General features: G+C 45.2%; 1 long non-coding RNA gene across 2 annotated transcripts; it reads right to left on the bottom strand.

Annotated features, from left to right (window-relative positions):
• Nucleotides 1-1,673: 1,673 nt before the first annotated feature.
• On the bottom strand, nucleotides 1,674-19,803 carry LOC120098310 (mucin-6-like). Of its 2 annotated transcripts, none has more exons than XR_010059665.1 (3): nucleotides 12,862-19,803; nucleotides 5,741-5,938; nucleotides 1,674-1,872 (listed from the first exon to the last, which is right to left on the bottom strand). It is a non-coding gene; the product is annotated as a mucin-6-like (long non-coding RNA). The 2 variants fall into 2 exon arrangements; XR_010059666.1 differs by having other exon boundaries at nucleotides 15,801-19,803.
• Nucleotides 19,804-20,220: the final 417 nt, after the last annotated feature.

Here is a 20,220-nt window from a genome sequence, read left to right as displayed (position 1 = left end):
GATAAGGGCAGTCCCCAGTTCCCTGCCTTTAGTAGTACAGCTTGTCAAAGTCACTTAGCAATTAAGAAAAGGTTTTCATTCTATTCTGCCTTGGTAAATAATGACTTGGGCATTAACAGTAAAAACAGTAAACAGTAAAAACATAAACAGTAAAAAGTTAAAGATCACTACCTTAAATATATGTTTAGCCTTGTTTTTCTGTATTAAGCCACAGTGAGCTCTCTATTTGCTAGATACATCTGGAACAAGAAATTAGACAACAAACACAGGCTGTCTAACTCAGATATGCTTACCAGCTCTCACTCTTGTCAAAACATCTGCTAAATGTAACATTAAATGTTTAAGCTTATGCCAGAGACTCCCAAAGCAGTGACCCCATCCCCAACCCCAAGGTCTCCAAGAAGATAGTGGCAGAGTGACAAGACTGCCTGGATTGTAGTATGATCACCACTGAGAAACACTGCCTCCAGGGCTTGGCCTACACTGTGGACAAACAGAAGATACCAAGAGAGTTAAATGTCTCATATTGCCTAAGTCAAGGTGGGTCATTTCTCATTTCACACACATCTACTCCACTGGAAAAGGCTTTTTGTCTTCTGGGACTGATGGCCAGACGGACTCTGCCCAAGTTGTCATGGAAACCACAGGGTCCTGGAAACTGTTTAGGTAGTGGACTATAGACCAACCTCTGTCATTTTAATTCATACATGATTCCTAGATTATAATTTATTCTTCCCAGATTTCTGACTACATTGATAGCTAAGGTAACTGTGGCTTGACAGCTAGAAAACAGACCTGGCTCCTTATCCCACCACCTTATTAGTTTAACAGCCCATTTGTTAACTAGTTAAGACTACCACATCTCTTATCAAAAGACAGACGGATTTGCCTTGTTCACAGACTTCACGATAAAGGATCCACAAGTTCAGATGTGAGTGTTCCCAGATGTGACCTTCTGTTACTCCTTCATCTAACCTAATGCTTCATAATTCCTCTCCTCACTATGCCACTGTCCTAACATTAACCAATAGAGTTCTTATAAATTAGCCTAACCCTAATGAAACATTCTACTATACAACCTACTTTTAAGTAACAAGTTCAGTTTCCCTTGGTTGTCTTTTTTTTTTTTTTTTTGGTTCTTTTTTTCAGAGCTGGGGACCAAACCCAGGGCCTTGCACTTCCTAGGCAAGTGCTCTACCACTGAGCTAAATCCCCAACCCCTCCCTTGGTTGTCTTATACCTTAACTATAGACTTAAGGTATTTCTCGTGCAGAAGTGTATGATCAGCCACCCTATTCACAAGGTCAAGGTTTTGAGTTTCCTTTGTCTTTTAAATGTAAACTTAAAAATGTTTCTCATTATGCTATTCAGTCTCTCAGACAAAAGGAAAAACTTTTCTGGCTCCTTCTGCTCCAAAAAATATTTTTGTTTTCCCTAAGTTCATCTTAAAGACTGTTCATGTTGTTAACAAATTCATCTCCTTTATAAACTTATTAGCTACAGGAAACCCACTTATTTCTACCGCGCATGAACCAAATAGACTCCATCCAGATAAGGACACCAGCCAGTCAATGGTCTAAGCTCCCACTTGCTACCCATTCTCCAAAAGGGTGGGGTTCCTCTCCTGTTCTGGGCTTGGGACGCCCCTCACCCCAGCCACCAAGACCTAAGGGTTAATTTCTTTCTTTCTTTTATTTTTTTAATTTATTTAATATGAGTACACTGTAGCTGTCTCCAGACACACTAGAAGAGGGCATCGGACCCCTTTACAGATGGTTGTGAGTCACCATGTGGTTGCTGGGCATTGAACTCGGGACCTCTGGAAGACCAGTCAGTGCTCTTAACCTCTGAGCCATCTCTCCAGTCCAAAACCTAAGGGTTTCAAATATACACCTAAGAAAATGTTTTTTCTCCTAAACATACTTAATTTTATTCTCTACCTCTAACATGTATGTATGTATGTATGTATGTATGTATGTATGTATGTATATACAAAAGTTTACTCAAAATCTACATCTGAAACGACTCTAGAGAAGCAACCCACATATACTCCAATCTACTCTCACAAACACAGATGCTTCTACTGGATCTGCTGCTTCCTATATCCACAGATGGTTCCACAGACCCTGGACGACAAGGAAACCTCTCCTAGGACTGGACCAACATCCCCATACTCGTTTTATTAGGTTTCCCAGAGACGCATCACCGCAAGGTCAGCAGGAAATGAGTAAAGACCATGAGGACTCTATTCCTGCTTTACTGTAACCTCTTTCTAGCTTTTCCTTTTTAAATTAAACCAAAATGGAGAAACGTTAGCATTCCTTCTAGACTCTGCCCCACTATGCCTGACTCAGTATAAAAGGGGCTGTTTGTCCCCTCCTCACTCTCTTATTCTTTTCCCTCTCTGTCCCTTCTCTCCCCATTCCCTTCCCTGTCATGTGTTCCTGGCCAGCCTCTCCTCCTTCCCTCCCCTCCTCCCCGTTCTGCCCCCCCCCCCACTTTTCCCTGTCTCTAAATAAACTCTATTCCATACTGTATCTGTGGTACGGCTGGTACCTCAGTGGGAAGGATGTCTCAGCGTGTGCCCGCAGAGGCACCCTTGCCATCTCACTATACCTCTACCAAACATATTCCTGGTTATTTCCTTTTATAAATAACAAATAATGCAGACCACAAGCCCTCAGCTATAAACAGGAGCTGTAGTTTGAGGTCAGGTGCTAGTTCTCTGGAGCAGGCCTGTGATTATCCTTCAAAGAAATTTGCAGCTAAGTTATTTATACTCAGGCCATAGAAGCACTGAACGTAAGCTTCATTCTGATAGAAGCTAGTGACCACATTCATTTATGCCATAAACATAGATTTAGAGGCATCTCTTTGAGAAGGCCTATTCCTGCTTGACCAGTGTTTCCTGTCAGACCTGTGAACCCATCTGTAAAACTACTATCCTTCCCTACGCAGAAGGAGAGAGCCCAGGGTTCCTGGGTCTGTGAATTCCAGGAATATTAGCTGTCACCTCTGTCTTACTGAGAGTCACCCTTGTTCAGCATTAGCTGAGGATTGGTGAATCCTGACTCCTCTTTTTCTTGCTTTTGTGTTTCTTTTGTTGTCTTTGGGGACAGGGTTGTTTTTTGTTTTGTTTTGTATGTTTTTATTTTTGTTCAGGGTTTCTCTGTACATAGCCTTGGCTGTACTGAAACTCACTATGAAGACCAAGCTGAATGGAATTCAGAGATCCACCTGCCTCTATCTCCCAAGTGCTGGTATTAAAAGTACTCATATCATGCTGGGCCTTGACACAGACTCTTACTCAGCCCAGGATGGTCTTGAAGTCCCATCAAGGTAGCCGAAGCTAGCCTTGAATTCTTGGTCCTCCCAGTCTTACCTAACAAGTGCTGGAATTACAAGCGTGCACCCCCATGCTCAGTTTGAATCCCAAATCCCTTAAGACTTAGAAATCTCCCCTTTAGGTTGGGGATTTAGCTCAGTGGTAGAGCGCTTGCCTAGGAAGCGCAAGGCCCTGGGTTCGGTCCCCAGCTCTGAAAAAAAAAAAAAGAACCAAAAAAAAAAAAAAAAAAACACTTTAAAAAAAAAAAGAAAGAAATCTCCCCTTTCCTTTCTTAATGAAGGCAGTATGGGATATGATGTCTCAGTCACACCCATATTCCCTGGATAAGGTCTCCTCTAATTGGCAAGCAGGGCCGGCTCTTAGTTTCTCCTTTGAAATGAGTCTTCTTTTTTCCATTCTGTCTAGTGTTAGATTATTTGCTTAGTATACTTCTCTTCAAACCATCAGAGTGTAGAGGAGAATACATCCTCCCATGTAGCTCATCTGAGCAGTGTCTAAGTTCTAAGAAATCTAGGATGCCTGTCTGTCCAACATTGCAGAATTTAATCTTCCTTGGAGCTTCACAAGCATCCTGCAACTTCAGTTATCACTGTCCCAAGATAGGAGGAGTGAAGTACTCCAAGGTTAAGGACAGAGACACCAAAATCCAGAGAAGGAAGATGACAAGAAGAGCAGGGGTGTGTGACGGGTAGTGTCCCTGTGGGTGACAAGAAGAGCAGGGGTGTGTGACGGGTAGCGTCCATGTGGGTGACAAGAAGAGCAGGGGTGTGTGACGGGTAGCGTCCATGTGGGTGACAAGAAGAGCAGGGGTGTGTGACGGGTAGCGGCCCTGTGGGTGACAAGAAGAGCAGGGGTGTGTGACGGGTAGTGTCCATGTGGGTGACAAGAAGAGCAGGGGTGTGTGACGGGTAGCGGCCATGTGGGTGACAAGAAGAGCAGGGGTGTGTGACGGGTAGCGGCCCTGTGGGTGACAAGAAGAGCAGGGGTGTGTGACGGGTAGTGTCCATGTGGGTGACAAGAAGAGCAGGGGTGTGTGACGGGTAGTGTCCATGTGGGTGACAAGAAGAGCAGGGGTGTGTGACGGGTAGTGTCCATGTGGGTGACAAGAAGAGCAGGGGTGTGTGACGGGTAGTGTCCATGTGGGTGACAAGAAGAGCAGGGGTGTGTGACGGGTAGCAGCCCTGTGGGTGACAAGAAGAGCAGGGGTGTGTGACGGGTAGTGTCCATGTGGGTGACAAGAAGAGCAGGGGTGTGTGACGGGTAGTGTCCATGTGGGTGACAAGAAGAGCAGGGGTGTGTGACGGGTAGCGTCCATGTGGGTGACAAGAAGAGCAGGGGTGTGTGACGGGTAGCGGCCCTGTGGGTGACAAGAAGAGCAGGGGTGTGTGACGGGTAGTGTCCATGTGGGTGACAAGAAGAGCAGGGGTGTGTGACGGGTAGCGGCCCTGTGGGTGACAAGAAGAGCAGGGGTGTGTGACGGGTAGCGGCCCTGTGGGTGACAAGAAGAGCAGGGGTGTGTGACGGGTAGCGGCCCTGTGGGTGACAAGAAGAGCAGGGGTGTGTGACGGGTAGCGGCCCTGTGGGTGACAAGAAGAGCAGGGGTGTGTGACGGGTAGTGTCCATGTGGGTGACAAGAAGAGCAGGGGTGTGTGACGGGTAGTGTCCATGTGGGTGACAAGAAGAGCAGGGGTGTGTGACGGGTAGTGTCCATGTGGGTGACAAGAAGAGCAGGGGTGTGTGATGGGTAGTGTCCATGTGGGTGACAAGAAGAGCAGGGGTGTGTGACGGGTAGTGTCCATGTGGGTGACAAGAAGAGCAGGGGTGTGTGATGGGTAGTGTCCATGTGGGTGACAAGAAGAGCAGGGGTGTGTGATGGGTAGTGTCCATGTGGGTGACAAGAAGAGCAGGGGTGTGTGACGGGTAGTGTCCATGTGGGTGACAAGAAGAGCAGGGGTGTGTGACGGGTAGCGGCCCTGTGGGTGAGAACAGTCAAAGGTCCATTACAGACAGGGTTTCAGAGAGACCTGTGACTTCTCACTTCTAGAAGCTCCAACAAGCTTCTTGTAGTTTATTTTTGTCCATCCCTGTGTCACTTTGGTAAGGGCCTTGACATCTTATAATCTCTCTTATAAACTCTTTTTTTTTTTTTTTTTTTTTTGGTTCTTTTTTTCGGAGCTGTGGACTGAACCCAGGGCCTTGCGCTTCCTAGGTAAGTGCTCTACCACTGAGCTAAATCCCCAGCCCCTTATAAACTCTTTTAGCCAGGCTTGGTGGCACCTGCTTATAAGTGAAGTTACTATGGACACCGAGGCATGAATCTCAGGGTTCAGGAGAAGCCTTAGGAGCATAGAGTCTGAGATCTCTATTTAAAAGGAAAGAAAAGATGATTCTTACCTGATCTCACTTCAGCTTTTGTTGTTGTTCTTGCTTGGATTTTCTGAGTCAGAATCGCACTGTGTAGTTTATTTTTGTCTTGCCCTCAGAATTTTCCTGCCTCAGTCTTCCAAGTGGATGGACTACAGTCTACATCACCATGTCTCGGTCTCTTTTTCAGTTTTACAGTTATATCCAGTGCTGACAATGAAATAGCTCCTATAAACAAAAAAACAAAATCAACTTTCAGATACTAGAAGCCTGGACCTGGTCTCCAACTTCCAGGCCTCCTTTCTTGTGACTAAAATATCCTAGAGCCGTCAAGTTTCAGCACAGGCCCTGCATGAAACCTCTTTGAGCTTCGCCATTTATCTCTAGAAAGGAACTGAATCCAGCAAGAGGACAGGGCATGCTGACAGCTACTCTTCAGAGCCAGAAATGGATATGGTTTTCTCTCTTTAATTTATTCCCAGGCTGCTCCCTCCCTGCCTTCATAAGCTAGTTCTTATTTATTTCAAAGACTCAAAGTAATACAGTAGTGAAATTTCTTATCTGCCTCTGCATTCCTTCCTTAACCTCTTCCCCTTCCTTGCAGAGGGAGTTCAGCAGCATCACACCTACTCAAAGTCTGACTCTCTTTCTAGATCCTTCTGAGTTCTTGCATATCTGAGATGGTCAATGTCCTTCCTCCTCCTCCTCCCTGTCCTCCCCATCCTCCTCCTCCTTGTTTTTTTCAGACAGGGTCTTACTACCTTGCCTCAGCTGGCTGGTCTTGCATTCTCTGCATAGACCAGGCTGGCCCTGCACTCTCTGCATAGACCAGGCTGGCCCTGAACTTACAGAGATCTTCCTGCCTCTACCTCCTAAGTGCTGGGATTAAAGGTGTGCACCACCAGGCCATGCCCTATGTGAAGTCTTTAAATCAATGCCTGGTTAGTGATGAGCATTCAGTAAGTCCTAGAAGTTATTATGATTTATATATGAATTTAATAAGTCGGATAAACTATTAAAATTCATTATAGGCTTTTAAGTAAAAAAGAAAGTCTTCCTGTTTTCTGCAAGCATTGCCTCTAGGACTTGTTTTAATGAATTTCTAGAAGAAGTGATTTATAATTACCATATTGTTGGAATTCAAATAGATACTTCAAAAAGGTGAAAAAGAACTCCATCTCTTGAGTGGGATAAATATTCCCCTTGGGGTTCTGTTTACAAACTCAAATATTTTGTAAGCAAATAGTACTAAGATTTAAATGAAATGATCAAGCTGTTCTGAACTTTAAGCTTCTGCCTTGCAGACAAGGAACCATTGCCCAGTGAAATTCCCTAATTACAGAAGCACCAGGTGAAAACGTCTATTCCAAGTCTTCGTTTCACATATCTTTATTCTGGCGCTGCATAAAATAGAGTAATGGCCAACCTACTGTACAAATACAGTCAAATTTCAGCCACACACATGTGGGTTATCCAAGGCAGGAGTCTAAGCAACAGAGCATTTCTTGCGATTCTACTCAGCCTCTGTTTTCACTGACCCCAAACCACACTCAGTCAACTCAGTCAGACACTCACATTTATAGTCACACAGATAAGCTCATGTTCACACATTTGCAGGCACTCATGTATAACAACATTTCTCTCTCTTTCACACACACACACACACACACACACACACACACACACACACCCCACACACATTTTGCCCAAAGCAGGCAGAGCTCAAAAATAGCATGATCTTATTCCCTTTCTCTCCTCTCTGGAGGCTTCCCTTTTCTGAATCACAGTGAGGGTGTGGCAGGAAGGGAGAGAGGAAGGAAGGAGAGGAAATCACAGTATACATCCTGGCCCAGCAGTGCAGGCTGTGAGAAGCAGAAGGCGCTGCTCCCTGTGTGCCGGCATCCCTCCTGCCATTTTACTGAAATTTGAGGGTGTTTTTCTCTCTGCAGCACCCACGCTCCCTCCCTTTCTGCCAAAGCTCCCTGTTGTGACAGAGGAGATGCCGATGTTGGGGGTGGGGAGTGCAGCTAGGTAGCCTCCAGACTGAGTTACAGCTCCCCCTCCAGGAACAGTGCTGGGGAAAATAGACTACAGATAAGTTCTGGTTTTACCGACCACCCTACAGTCCTACAGTACTGTTATGTACACAGAGATGTATACTTCCTTGACATCCATACAAAGACACAGGGACACACACACACATCACAGAGACCTAGAGCTGGGCAGGCACAATCTAACAGTAATGCTCAAGGAGGAAATCCCATATCACACTGGCATGGGTCTGCAATCCCATATCACACTGGCATAGGTCTGCAATCCCATATCACACTGGCATGGGCCTGCAATCCCATATCATACTGGCATAGGTCTGCAATCCCATATCACACTGGCATGGGTCTGCAAAAGCTCTGTGGTAAGGGTACTTGCTGCTAAGGCTGACAACCTGAGTTCGATCCTCAGAGCATGTATAGTGGAAGGAAAGAGCTGATTCCTTCTAGGTGTCTTTGACACACACACACACACACACACACACACACACACACACACACACACACACACACACACGATAGATAGATCGAGAGATAGATAGATAGATAGATGATGGATGGATGGATGTAAATAAAAGCCACACATGACCCAAATCCCCCTCCTCTGATCTCCTTCTTCCGATGACTCAGAGAACAGCACTGGGTGCTCCTGCAGCCCAGGAGAATGGTGAGCCTCCTCAGCCATGTGGCTTAGCATAGTAAGTAAAGAGGAAGGTGAGTACTGAGGCTCTGGATTCTATCACTGTCCAGCACTTTCTAATAAGGAACACCAAAGGCCGTACTCTAAGACTGACCCACCTCTCCGAAGCAGCCCTTTGTAAAGAGGACCCTAGGGCTCTTTCTAGTGGCTCCAGCAGCATAATCTAGAAAGCACAGACACAGGTTCTTGCCGGGGCCAAAGAAGGGTGACTTGCTTTCCTCAGGCTCAGCTGATAGCAGAGATTCTAAGTGGGTTTGAGGCAGAAACCGTACTATGTGAGGAAAAAGGAAGGACTCAGTCTCTGGGAGGACCAGCCAATGAAAACTGAAAGCTATGGTGGGGTAATACTCAGTTATAATTCTAACAATTAGAAGCTAAGGCAGAAGGATTGTGAGTTCAAGGCTAACCTGAGCTGTATAGTTAGATTTTGTTTCAAAAGAAACAAGGAAGGAAGGGGGGGGTGGAAGGAAAGAGAGAGGGAGAAAGAAAGCCAGAAGTATATACATGAATATCAGGAGGCACAACAATACCACCCTGATTCCCGGTTAGGAAAGCCACAAGGACATTCTCACTCTGCTTCTTGGGTTCTGTTGCAAATAGTCAGTGCAAGATGGACCCCACTCATGCAAGCCACCGCTAGACATGCAAGCCACCGCTAGACATGCAAGCACGCTAGAAGTGTGCTGTCTTCACTCTCCTTGGACATTATATACATTCTTTTGATTTAAAGATACTGTAGGGGTTGGGGATTTAGCTCAGCGGTAGAGCACTTGCCTAGCAAGCGCAAGGCCCTGGGTTCGGTCCCCAGCTCCGAAAAAAAGAAAAAAAAGGGAAAAAAATAAAGATACTGTAGAAGAGAAAGTTGAGAAAGCTTGTGGTTCAGAAATTTTATATGATTTAATCAGGATCAAATGACTAATAAGTGAATTCACCCCAAGGAGTGAATTGGGATCTTTGCCCTTTCTTCCCGGGACCAAGGAACCCTCTCGGATTCCTCTGAATCAGCAGCTGATGATCAGCTGGTGTTAGAAGGTACGAGTCTATCTGATGACTTCTTTCAAGGGAGTCTCGAGTATCTGCTCATCTTCAACACAAGGACAGGGTGGGCCTGTCGCTTGTCCTGTGCAGGCAGTCACAAGGGCAGGGTTGAGTCATCTAGAGCCATGTCTCCACCAGGACCTCATGATTGTTGCCAGTGTATGGCACAACTGCAAAAGGCCCAGCTCTGGACATGCAAAGAATGTGTCACTTGAAAAATATTTTATAAAATTAATAAGCATATGGCTGTTTGCTTAGGCCAATGTGCTGCCTATATTGGTCAATACTGAACAGCTCCTCTCCATTCCTGGGTCTTGGCTGTTTGTGTGTGTGTGTGTGTGTGTGTGTGTGTGTGTGTGTGTGTGTGTGTAGTAATTGGGGGGAAGAAAAGAACAATAACAAAACTAAACTGTCTACCTTCTAAAGCATGTCCTAGCAGGGGCAATAGTCAGTTTCCTGTCTGCTTTTGGGAACGAGGTAGAAGCAGCTTCTTCTATAAAGAACGCTTCCTTAAGGAAGTCCAACTAGTGAGTATTCTCAGAGAGACTGCCACCAAAAGCTTCTCTCATTTTAGTTTCCTCCATAAGGAGCCATTCTTCTCGTTAGCCTAAAGACAATTCATTCAAATATTTATTCCTTACTGAATCTTTCTGGACCAGAAACCATTCCAGGTGTCGGGATGTGGTTGCAACTAGACAAGGAAAGAAAACCTTTTCCTGGAGCTTGCATTTTAAAGGGGAAAGCCAGGTAGGAAACAAAGCCACAATCAGTGCTAGGATAGATCTCAGGTGCAGTGATCCAACAGAGCATAGATCATGCAAACGATGAACAATACTCCAAGCCTGCTAACCACATAATAATTGTTTTTCCTTTTTTTCTTACATAGCCCCAGTTAGTGTGGGACTCACTGATTAGTCCAGCCTAGCCTCAAACTTAAGGTGGTCCTCCCGAGTGTTGGGATTCCAAGCCTGGGCCACCCGTGCTTGGTCCCATCACCTGTACCTGCTCTGTAAATACATAATAAACAGAAAGGCTTAGCATGTACAACCGGATTGTTACTCTCCCTCTTTTAAAAAGGTATTTTTATTCTGTGTGTGTGTGTGTGTGAAACAGAGAGAGAGAGAGAGAGAGAGAGGGAGAGAGAGAGAGAGAGAGAGAGAGAGAGCGCACATGTGTGCCATGGTCCCTATGGGCATCTAGGGTCCAGCAACCAAGCTCAGGTTGTCAGGCTTATGCATCAAGTATTTTTACCCACTAAACCATCCCTTTTCTCTCTCCTTTCCTTCCACTCACCCTTTCTGGTTTTGTCGTTGTTGTTAAGTTTGTTTGTTTGTTTTGAGATCATGTCTCTTTACATATCCCTGTCCTGAAACTCACTCTGTAGACCAGGTTGGCTTTGAAATCACAGAGATCCACCTGCCTCTGCGTCCCAAGTTCTGGGATTAAAGTTGTGCAGTCTTTCTCCTTTTATTTGTATTTTAAATTATTTCTATGTATATGTATAAATTATTTGTATGCATATGAGTGTTTCCAAACTGAGTGAGTCTTAGTTTATCAAACACCTTTACCCAGATAGTCATATCACTATCTGTGTTTTCATTTATTTGTGTGTGTATACATGTAAGTGTGTGTGTGTGTGTGTGTGTGTGCACACATGCAGGCACATGCATCCAGAATTCAGAAGACCGGGAGTGGTGTCTCTCCTAGGATCACAGTATCCTGAGATTGAATACAGGTTATCAGGCTTGCAGAGCAAGTGCTTTTAATTGTTGAGCCATCTTGCTAGCCCCTAAATTAATTTCTAAACTGTCAAAACATGTCTTTTGAGACAGAGTTTCTTACGGCCCAGGCAGGCTTAATTGTATAGCCAAGTGTGACCTTGACCTTGCACTCCTTGTCTCTATCTCCTGAGTTCTGGGATTGCAGACACGCCCCACCACATCTGCCTCTTAATTTTTGAATGAATAATATATGTAGTGAATCTACAGTAGTAACTAAATAGAAAGGAATATTCGGAGAAATCTTTCTCTAGGTTCTATCTCCAGATATCAAATTTTTTCCTCAAGTGTACAAGTGTTAATTTCTTGTGTATTCTTCCAGAGAAATCCGTTCATAAAAAAAGCAGTTTTCGTGTAGTTTGTTTTTGCCACAAGGAAAATATTTAAATTGGGGGATCAGGAAATACTTGTAATTCTGGCTAAACCTTGGATGATAAAAAGGTATCAGTCAGGCAAAGATCTTAGAGCAGCCGCCTCTGCTGAGAAAACACCCAGAGCAAAAACCTGAACAATGAGGAAGGAGCTCAGGCCCCCGTGCTCGTTCTGTGAGAACTGCTAGGTCAGTTATGAGCAGGCTTCAGAGTCACAACCAGCAGCCGAAACACTCGGAGCAAGCGTGGAGGTGCGTCCTATAATCCCTGGCTGGGGCTGCAGGATCAGAATCATTTTCAGCCTCATTGTGAGTTGGAGGCCAACCTGGACTACATGAAATTTTGTCTCAAAAGGGACCCTGGGAAGGTGTCTCAGTCAGAAAAGTACCTACCGTGCAGGCATGAGGACCTAAGTTTGCACACAGAAAAAGACTGTGTGGGGCAGTGCACGCCAGTAATCCCGGCACTGGGGAAATGAAGACAGGACTCTTGGGGCTTGTTGGCCCGCTTGTCTAGCTAAATCGTTGAGGTCTGAGTTTAGGATATTCCTAACCCAAAAAATAATGTAGAGAGCAATGAAAACAAAACCGCCTGATGTCAACCGCTGGCCTCTCTATGCACCCACATTTACATATGTATTAATGTACATGTACACACAAACAACGCTAGAAACAAAACAAAAAGCCAGGGAGGGGATCAGATTCGTCTCTAAACCACTAAAAACATCAAAGATCAAATCATAAGATTACTATCTAGCCAGGAGCTTTCTTGTAAAGAACTAGGGTATACCATTCCCCTGAGAAATAATCCAAATGGGCCTATCAATCACTTAAACAAGAACACATCCCTCAGGAAGCTGTCTGCCCCAGATTTTTAAGAAACGGTATAAAGGAAGGCATGGCAGCTACACCTGTAATCCTAGTATCCAGGAGGCAAAAGCAGGTGGAGCTCTGCAAGTTCAAGGCTAGTATGGTACAGGTAGTATGTTTTGGGCATGCCGGGGCTATGGTGTGATACTCTATGTCAAAAAAACAAACCAGAACAAAACAAAAGCAGCAACAACAGAACTGACAGTATAAACAGTATAAGGCCTACCTAAAACTTAGATTGACTCATGGTCTCTCCGGCCACTGCTCCATCTCACCCTTGGTAGTAGTTTCCTCCACAAGGCTCCCTTTGCTGCTGTCCACTCTCACCCTGCAGGTCCCCCCTTTACCTTGTGATGAATCCCAACTGTCTCCTGCACTGCTATCTGCATGCCTTGCTTGAAGTTTTCCAATGGAAACCACAAGACTGAAGAGCTGAAAGGAAGCCAAAGCAAGGTCCTAGGACCAATACAACTGAAGTTAGGAAAGAGGATTCTCCCCTTAAAGGTTCTAGTGTCTCTTTCTCACAACTATGAACTGTTTCGAGGTTGGAGGAAAGTCACTCTTGAAATACAGCTCTAGTCTTCCCTGCTATTCTCTTTAGTCTCATAGAGAGCACACTATGGTTTTTAATGGCACAATTTTAGGGTTTTCTTGTTGGTTTTGGCCATTGTTTGTTTGTTTACAGACAGGGTCTCCCTCTGTAGCCCAAGCTGGCTAGCCTAAAACTCTTATGTACCCCAAGCCCGATGGTAACAAACTGTGGAAACGTTCCTGCCTCAGCTTCCTGAGGGATAGGACTATAGATGTATGCTGTTGTGTCCGCTAATGGTAGCATTTTTTATAATTGACTATACATACACACACACACACACACACACACACATACATGCACGAACGCACGCACACATGCACACATACACAGAGGAGACGTTTATAGAGCAGGTAAAAGATTTAAAAGAGGACATGGTGGGAGGTGGTTAGAAGAAAGCATCAAATCCCCTAGTCAGGGCTCTTAACCGCTAGCTGATTAGCAACCTGAGTTGAATAGATAGGTTCTTGACTTTTGACAAAGACCAAGAAGAATAATTTAGTTTCCACCCAGAGCTTTGCTTTGGAAAATGTAGGGCATTCTCAGGTTGAGTATAGAGAGCTGTTAGTAAAGTATTTGCCCCAGCATCATATAAAACAGGCATGGTAGCACACGCTTACCACTTGGGAGCCAGGAGGCAGGAGGCAGGGGAATTAGAAGTTGAAACTTGGGCTAGCAAAATGGCTAGAGCCAAAATGGTGAGAGCACTTTCCCTGCAGCCTGATGATTGAGTTTGAACCCTCCAATTTATTCTCTGACTTTTGCACCGTGCTTTCTCTTACACATACATACAAAATAATTTATAATTTATTTATTAGGTCAAGGTCATCCTTGGCTCCTAGTTAGTTTGAGTCCAGCCTGAGCTATGTGAGACAGTGGGTCAACCAAAACAAGCGAAGAAAAGCAGAGGACACATCAAACTTGAGCAATAATGAGGGGCTAGATATTTCTAGCCTTAGGTTTCCTTTAAAAACTATTTTTTAAAATCATTGCCGTGTGTGCTCATGGCACAATGCAGGCACCTTTACCAGAAGAGGGCATCAAATGCTCTGGAACTGGAATTATAGCTGTTTGTCAGTGACCAGGAAGGTACTGGGAATCTGAGAATCAAACCTAGGTCTTCTGGACGAGCAGCCAGTGCTGTTCACCACTGAGCCATCTCTCCAGCCCCTGTGTTCAGTATCTTGGAGGCGACAACTAAAACTCATCCCTCTCCTGGGGCTTACAGTGTGTTTAGGAACTTGTGAGACAACGGTGACCACTGATCCACCTGACAGCTGCCAAAGATCTCAACGGAAGACGCACAGTGCACTGCTTCTGTGGACCAGCATCTTCATAAACGCGAGATCCCAGGAATAAAGAAGATGGTGGCTGGAACACAAGCACGCAGTTGCTGACTGCATGGTGACAGTGGCTTCTTCTTCCTCCTCTTCTCCTGCCTTTTTGCTACTCACATTGTATAAAGCACTCTTTTATAAATTACCCTATATAGGCATGGCGTTACACCAATGGTCTGCGGGAGTTGAGAGGCTGAGGTAGAAAGACTGCTGTGAGTTGAAACTCGGCTTTGACGTGTGGTGTGACACCATCCCAAAACGGGGCCAGGGATATAGCTTACTTGGTAGAGTTCTTGTTTAGCATGCACGGAGCCTGGGCTCTATCCTCGATACCACATTAAAACTTGGCATAGCCCATACGCTCAGCATTGAGAGGTGGGAGCAGGAGGACCAGAACTTCAAGGTCATCTTTGGCTGTGTGGGGAGTGAGGCCCGCTGGACATCCAGTATCAAATAGCAGAAAACTTAAAGATTTATTTATTTATTATATATGAGTACACTGTAGCTGTCTTCAGACACACCAGAAGAAGGTACCAGATCTCATTACAGATGGTTGTGAACCACCATGTGGTTGCTAGGAATTGAACTCAGGACCTCTGGAAGAGCAGTCGGAGCTCTTAACCACTGAGCCACCTCTCCAGCCCAGCAGAAAACTTAAAACAAATAACCTTACATGGCATTCGACAGTAACCCTGTGATTAGTTGGGGCAGATGGTACTCATTCCATTTCATGATAGAAAAAAAATAGGCTCAGGGCACTTAAATTGCCCAAGCCATTGAAGAAAAACTGGAAGCCAGCGTTCTGACTACACACGGACAGCTTCCCTTGCTGTGGGGAGAACAGTGGGCAATTCGAGCAGACAGAACAGAGGAAGAAAGAAGTGGTGAACCAGGTAAGCACCCCTCCATTTCAGCAGCTCCGAGCTTCTCTTCAAGGAGCTCGAGCTTTCTGCCTTCTCCTCTAATTAGTGCCCACCGCCCAGATCACAGGCCCAGCTCACTGGAGGAGAGTTACTGGCTGACAATCTCAACACAGCAGAAAAGCTGCAAGAGAAGTCCACCATGTCTACAATCTCATTAGCACTGCGGATCCACACACATGCTTCAGACCTGCAGGTTGTCACTTGCATGCTACTAAGCCTGAGGCCTGAAATAAATTAGTTTGTGTCTCAGAAAAACAAAGATATGCTGCTCATGTTAAGTATTTCTGTGCATTAAAATGCCTTGGACTGTTCTGTGGGTCGGCTCTTCTATCCGGACACTGCTGAGTGCTTACAAAGGTTATCTACCACATCCTCCACACAACCCCACCCGAACATCTTGGCCCTGCTCCGTTGCTTTCCAGTGACTGGCCACCTACCTGCTGTCTATCAGAGCAAAGCACTGAGGCTCCAGGTAGGGGGCTTCAGCATCTGTTTTTGGACTGAGACTGCCTTCTGGGGTTGCCCTGGCAACCAACTGCCTGACTGTGTTTCTTAGAAAAGCCTGGGAGTTAGGGAGGAGGGAGGCAGTCCCTGAACAAGAGAATGCAGGGAAAGGCCAGGCGTTATCTCTCCTCCCCCAAGGCACCACTGTCCTGATATGTCCTCTTACCTGTCTTCTCCAGGCCAACAGGGCAGTAAGAGACTTTCCTTGAAGGCGTGTGTGCATGCGTGTGTGCGCGTGTGTGTTCGTGTGTGTGCATGTGTGTGTGCATGTGTGTGTTCGTGTGTGTGCGTGTGTGTGTTCGTGTGTGTGCGTGTGTGTGTGTGTTCGTGTGTGTGCGTGTGTGTGTGTGTGCGTGTGTGCATGTGTGTGTGTGTGTGTGCGTGTGTGTGTGTGTGCGTGTGTGCATGTGTGTGTGTGTGCGTGTATCTAACAGCATATCCTAAGTTTAGCCTACAGGTAAAACCCATGTACCTAGCCCACCCTTAGCCAGTTCGTACTATCTGCCTTTCAAGTGACAATAGCATTTATCTTGTAGGCTTCAAAATCTTTCTTCCGGGGTTGAGGATTTAGCTCAGTGGTAGAGCGCTTGCCTAGCAAGCACAAGGCCCTGGGTTCAGTCCCCAGCTCCGAAAAAAAAAATGCAAAATCTTTCTTCCAAGCAGTCTATGGACCCCGAGAAAGAATAGGCAGCCCTTCTGTGAAATGGGTAACTAACCAGGCACGGTGCTACCTGTCTGTGAGCCCAGCACTCAGTTGGTAAAGGTTGAAAGATCATTTCATGCACAGTGTCATCCTGAATTCAATGTCATCCTAAGCTACACTTAGGTATTTTGAAGTGAGTCTGTGCTACACTAGATCCTGTTTCAAACAAAGCAGGGCTGAAGAGATGATTTGGTGGTTAAGAATACCTGTTGCTCTTGCAGAGGACACAGTTCAATTCCTAGTACCCACTTAGGGGCTCAAAACCACCTGGTACTCTAGTTTCAGGGGTTATGATTCCCAGTTCTGACCTCTGTAGGCACCATGCACACCTGTGATGCAAACACATGCATGCAGGTGAAGCATTCCTACACAAAAAAGTATAATAAATAAATCTTTAAAAAAGAAAAAAGCCAGGCAGTGGTGACGCACACCTTTAAGTGCTCACCTGTGAGTTTGTGCCAGCCTGGTCTACAGAGTGAATTCCAGGATAGCCAGGGTTACACAGAGAAACCCTGTCTTGATAAAACAAAAAGTAAAACAAATACATGAATAAACAAATAAATAAGAACAAAACCAAGCAATTACCTCCTATTATTTGTTTGGATTAGCTCTGTGAGGCAAGGGCTGGTCATAACCTAGCACAGTGCTTGGCATATAGGCACAAAGTAACTGCTGTTGAGTGGAGAAGAAACAGAATGAGAACATGGGAATCTGACAGAAGCAGCAGGAGAAGCAGTGGGGAGCTTTTCAAATTGACTGGAGGAAGCAGCATGAACAGAGGAATCTGATATGACTCGCTTCATCTACAGTGTAGGCTACAGTAGAGAGGAAGGTAGGCCAGGGCTAACCAGGACAGACTCAAATGCTGAACTAATACATCTGGGCCAGCACAGCAGCACACTTAAAGCAGCACTTCAAGAAGACAGATCTGACCAGGTGCGGAGGATGGACTAGGGAAAACCAGCAGGCAGGGAATTAGTCGGGAGACTGTTTTGACAGCTCAGATTTGATGTGTAAAGGGTCTAGACAAGAGCAGTGATGGGGGAAACGCAGGAGAGAAACAAACCACCCAATTCTGTTGGATGGCTTCTTCCTGCAGCCTAGAAACATCAGCTGCGGCCTAACCTTGGTTAACTAGGACTCTGTGGTTGTCATCTGAGCTGCCTGGTCACAGACCTCTGTGCTTTACAGAATGCTCACTGCCAGCTACGGTGCTGCCACTACTTCAGGGACTGGCTGGGATTCCCTACAGTCCTAAGGTTCATTAAGCATTAGTAGATGTGTCACAAAAAAAAAGAGACATGATTTCCTGTTCAGATAAGTTTGGGAAATTCCAGGTTAAAACTATGAAAAAAAAATAGCTTCTTTACTAGAATATGTCAAGGAGGGCTATGTTTGTCAACTTAAAATGGAAATTGGAGTCTTTTTACTGCCACACCCTAAAAGAGCACTCACAAAACAGCTGGAGGGTTCTGGAATCAGGTCTGTTTGCCTTCCTTCCTGCAAGATGCATCTGGACTGCACATGTTGAGCACATTGCCTGCACATCCTTCGTCCCTCCTTAGAGCAGTAACGTCACCCACAGCACTAACTCAGCAACAGTATAGAGGCTGCTTACAGGCTCTGACTCTGAAGAATCTGCTGCAATCGAATCATAATTCTACCAACTCATAGCTGCCTAACCCTGGTGTACTTTCAGTTCAGTCATGTACACAACAGGGGAAATATGACGCTTACTTCAGTAGGGTTTGACCATTACACCAGGGAGTTAAACCATCCAAAACACTTTGTCCCAGGTCTGGTACAAAGGGATCCCTCAATTGTGAGCTACTGTTTTTGTTTATTGTTCTTTGTTTTGTCTCATATAACCATGTAGTCTATGATAAGAACCCAATCCCTTCTGGGCAGTGGTGGTGCACCCTTTAATCCCAGCAGTTGGGAGACAAAGGCATTCAATCTCTGAGTTCAAGGCCAGCCTGTTCTACAGATTGAGCTCCAGGATAGCCAAGACTACAACCCTATCTCAAAGAAACAACAAATGAGAGAGACAGAGAGAGAGGCAGAGACAGAGAGACAAAGAGAGACAGAGAGAGAGAGAGACAGAGAGACAGAGAGAGAGACAGAGACAGAGAGACAGAGAGAGAGACAGAGACAGAGAGACAGAGACAGAGACAGAGACAGAGAGACAGAGACAGAGAGAGACAGAGACAGAGACAGAGAGATAGAGAGAGATAGAGAGAGACAGAGAGAGACAGAGAGGGAGACAGAGACAGAGAGACAGAGAGAGACAGAGACAGAGAGACAGAGACAGAGAGATAGAGAGAGATAGAGAGAGACAGAGACAGAGAGACAGAGACAGAGAGACAGAGAGAGACAGAGAGACAGAGAGACAGAGAGGGAGACAGAGAGGGAGACAGAGAGACAGAGAGAGAGACAGAGAGACAGAGAGAGAGACAGAGAGAGAGACAGAGACCCCACAGACAGACAGACAGACAGACAGACAGACAGAGTGAGCCGGGCAATCTGGTATGGTATGAAGAGGGGAGAAGAATTGGGAGTGGAATTCAGGGCAGAGGACTAGTGGTGGCGGTAAACAAAGCTAAAGGCATGGGGAATCACAGCAAGGACAAAATCTCACTCTTCATGCTCAGACTTTTGGCTATCCTTGTGCCTCATTCATCTTTTTATTACTATAAAAGTATGCTTAACGGTCTAAAGAGATGCTAAAAGCATGTACTGTTTGTTCTTGCAGAAGACCTGAATTCAGTGCCCAGCTCCCATGTTAGGTGGCCCAAAACTACATATAACTCCAGCTCAGAGGATCTGGGATCTGATACCTCTGACCTCCACAGACACTTAAACTAATGTGTACATACCCATAGAGACAAACAAATAATTAAAAATAAATCATGTTCTAAGGTGTGCGTGAATATAATGTATTGAGTATATTTTATATTGAATATAATATAATCGAGTATGCATGTTTAGATTTATATTTTAAAAATATAGAACTTAGGCTAGGCACGGTGATCTATACCTTTAATTCTAGTATTTGGGAGGCAGAGGCAGGCCAATCTCTGCAAGTTTGAGGATAGACAGGGCTACGTAGTGAAACCCTGTCTCAAAAAAAAAAAAAAAAAAAAGAGAGGAAGAAAGAAAGAAACCTCCGGAGACTTAGTTTTACACTTCTGAAATCCAGACGTTCAAGATAAAGGACCTGACACCCACTGAAAGCCTCCTGGTCCTTTCTTTCTTCTCCTTCTCTTCCTCTGCTTCCTCTTATGTATTTATTTGTTTGTTAGAACAGGGTCTCTTTTTGTTATTTATTTGTTTTTTGTTTTCTTGAGATTGGGTTTCTCTGTGTAGCCCTGACTGTACTGAAACTTACTGTGGACCAGGCTGGCCTCAAACTCTTGATCCTCCTGCCTTCACCTCCCAAGACCTGGTGTTACTGTGTGTACTACCATGCCTGGTTCATAGGGTGCTGTGGATTGAACCCAGAGCTTCAAGCATGATAGGCAAGCATTGAGCTCCAACTTCCTCTTCCTTCTACTTTAAAAAACATTCTTGTTTTATTTTCTGTGAATGTACATGTGCCTGAGTATAAGTTTATGCATCCAAGGAGGCCAGAAGAGGGCTAAACGTCTGAA

This window comes from Rattus norvegicus, chromosome 18 (genome assembly GCF_036323735.1).
Source record: "Rattus norvegicus strain BN/NHsdMcwi chromosome 18, GRCr8, whole genome shotgun sequence".
NCBI classification, from domain to species: domain Eukaryota; kingdom Metazoa; phylum Chordata; class Mammalia; order Rodentia; family Muridae; genus Rattus; species Rattus norvegicus.
Note: the sequence above shows the minus strand (reverse complement) of the source record. Positions and strands in the feature narration are given on the sequence as shown.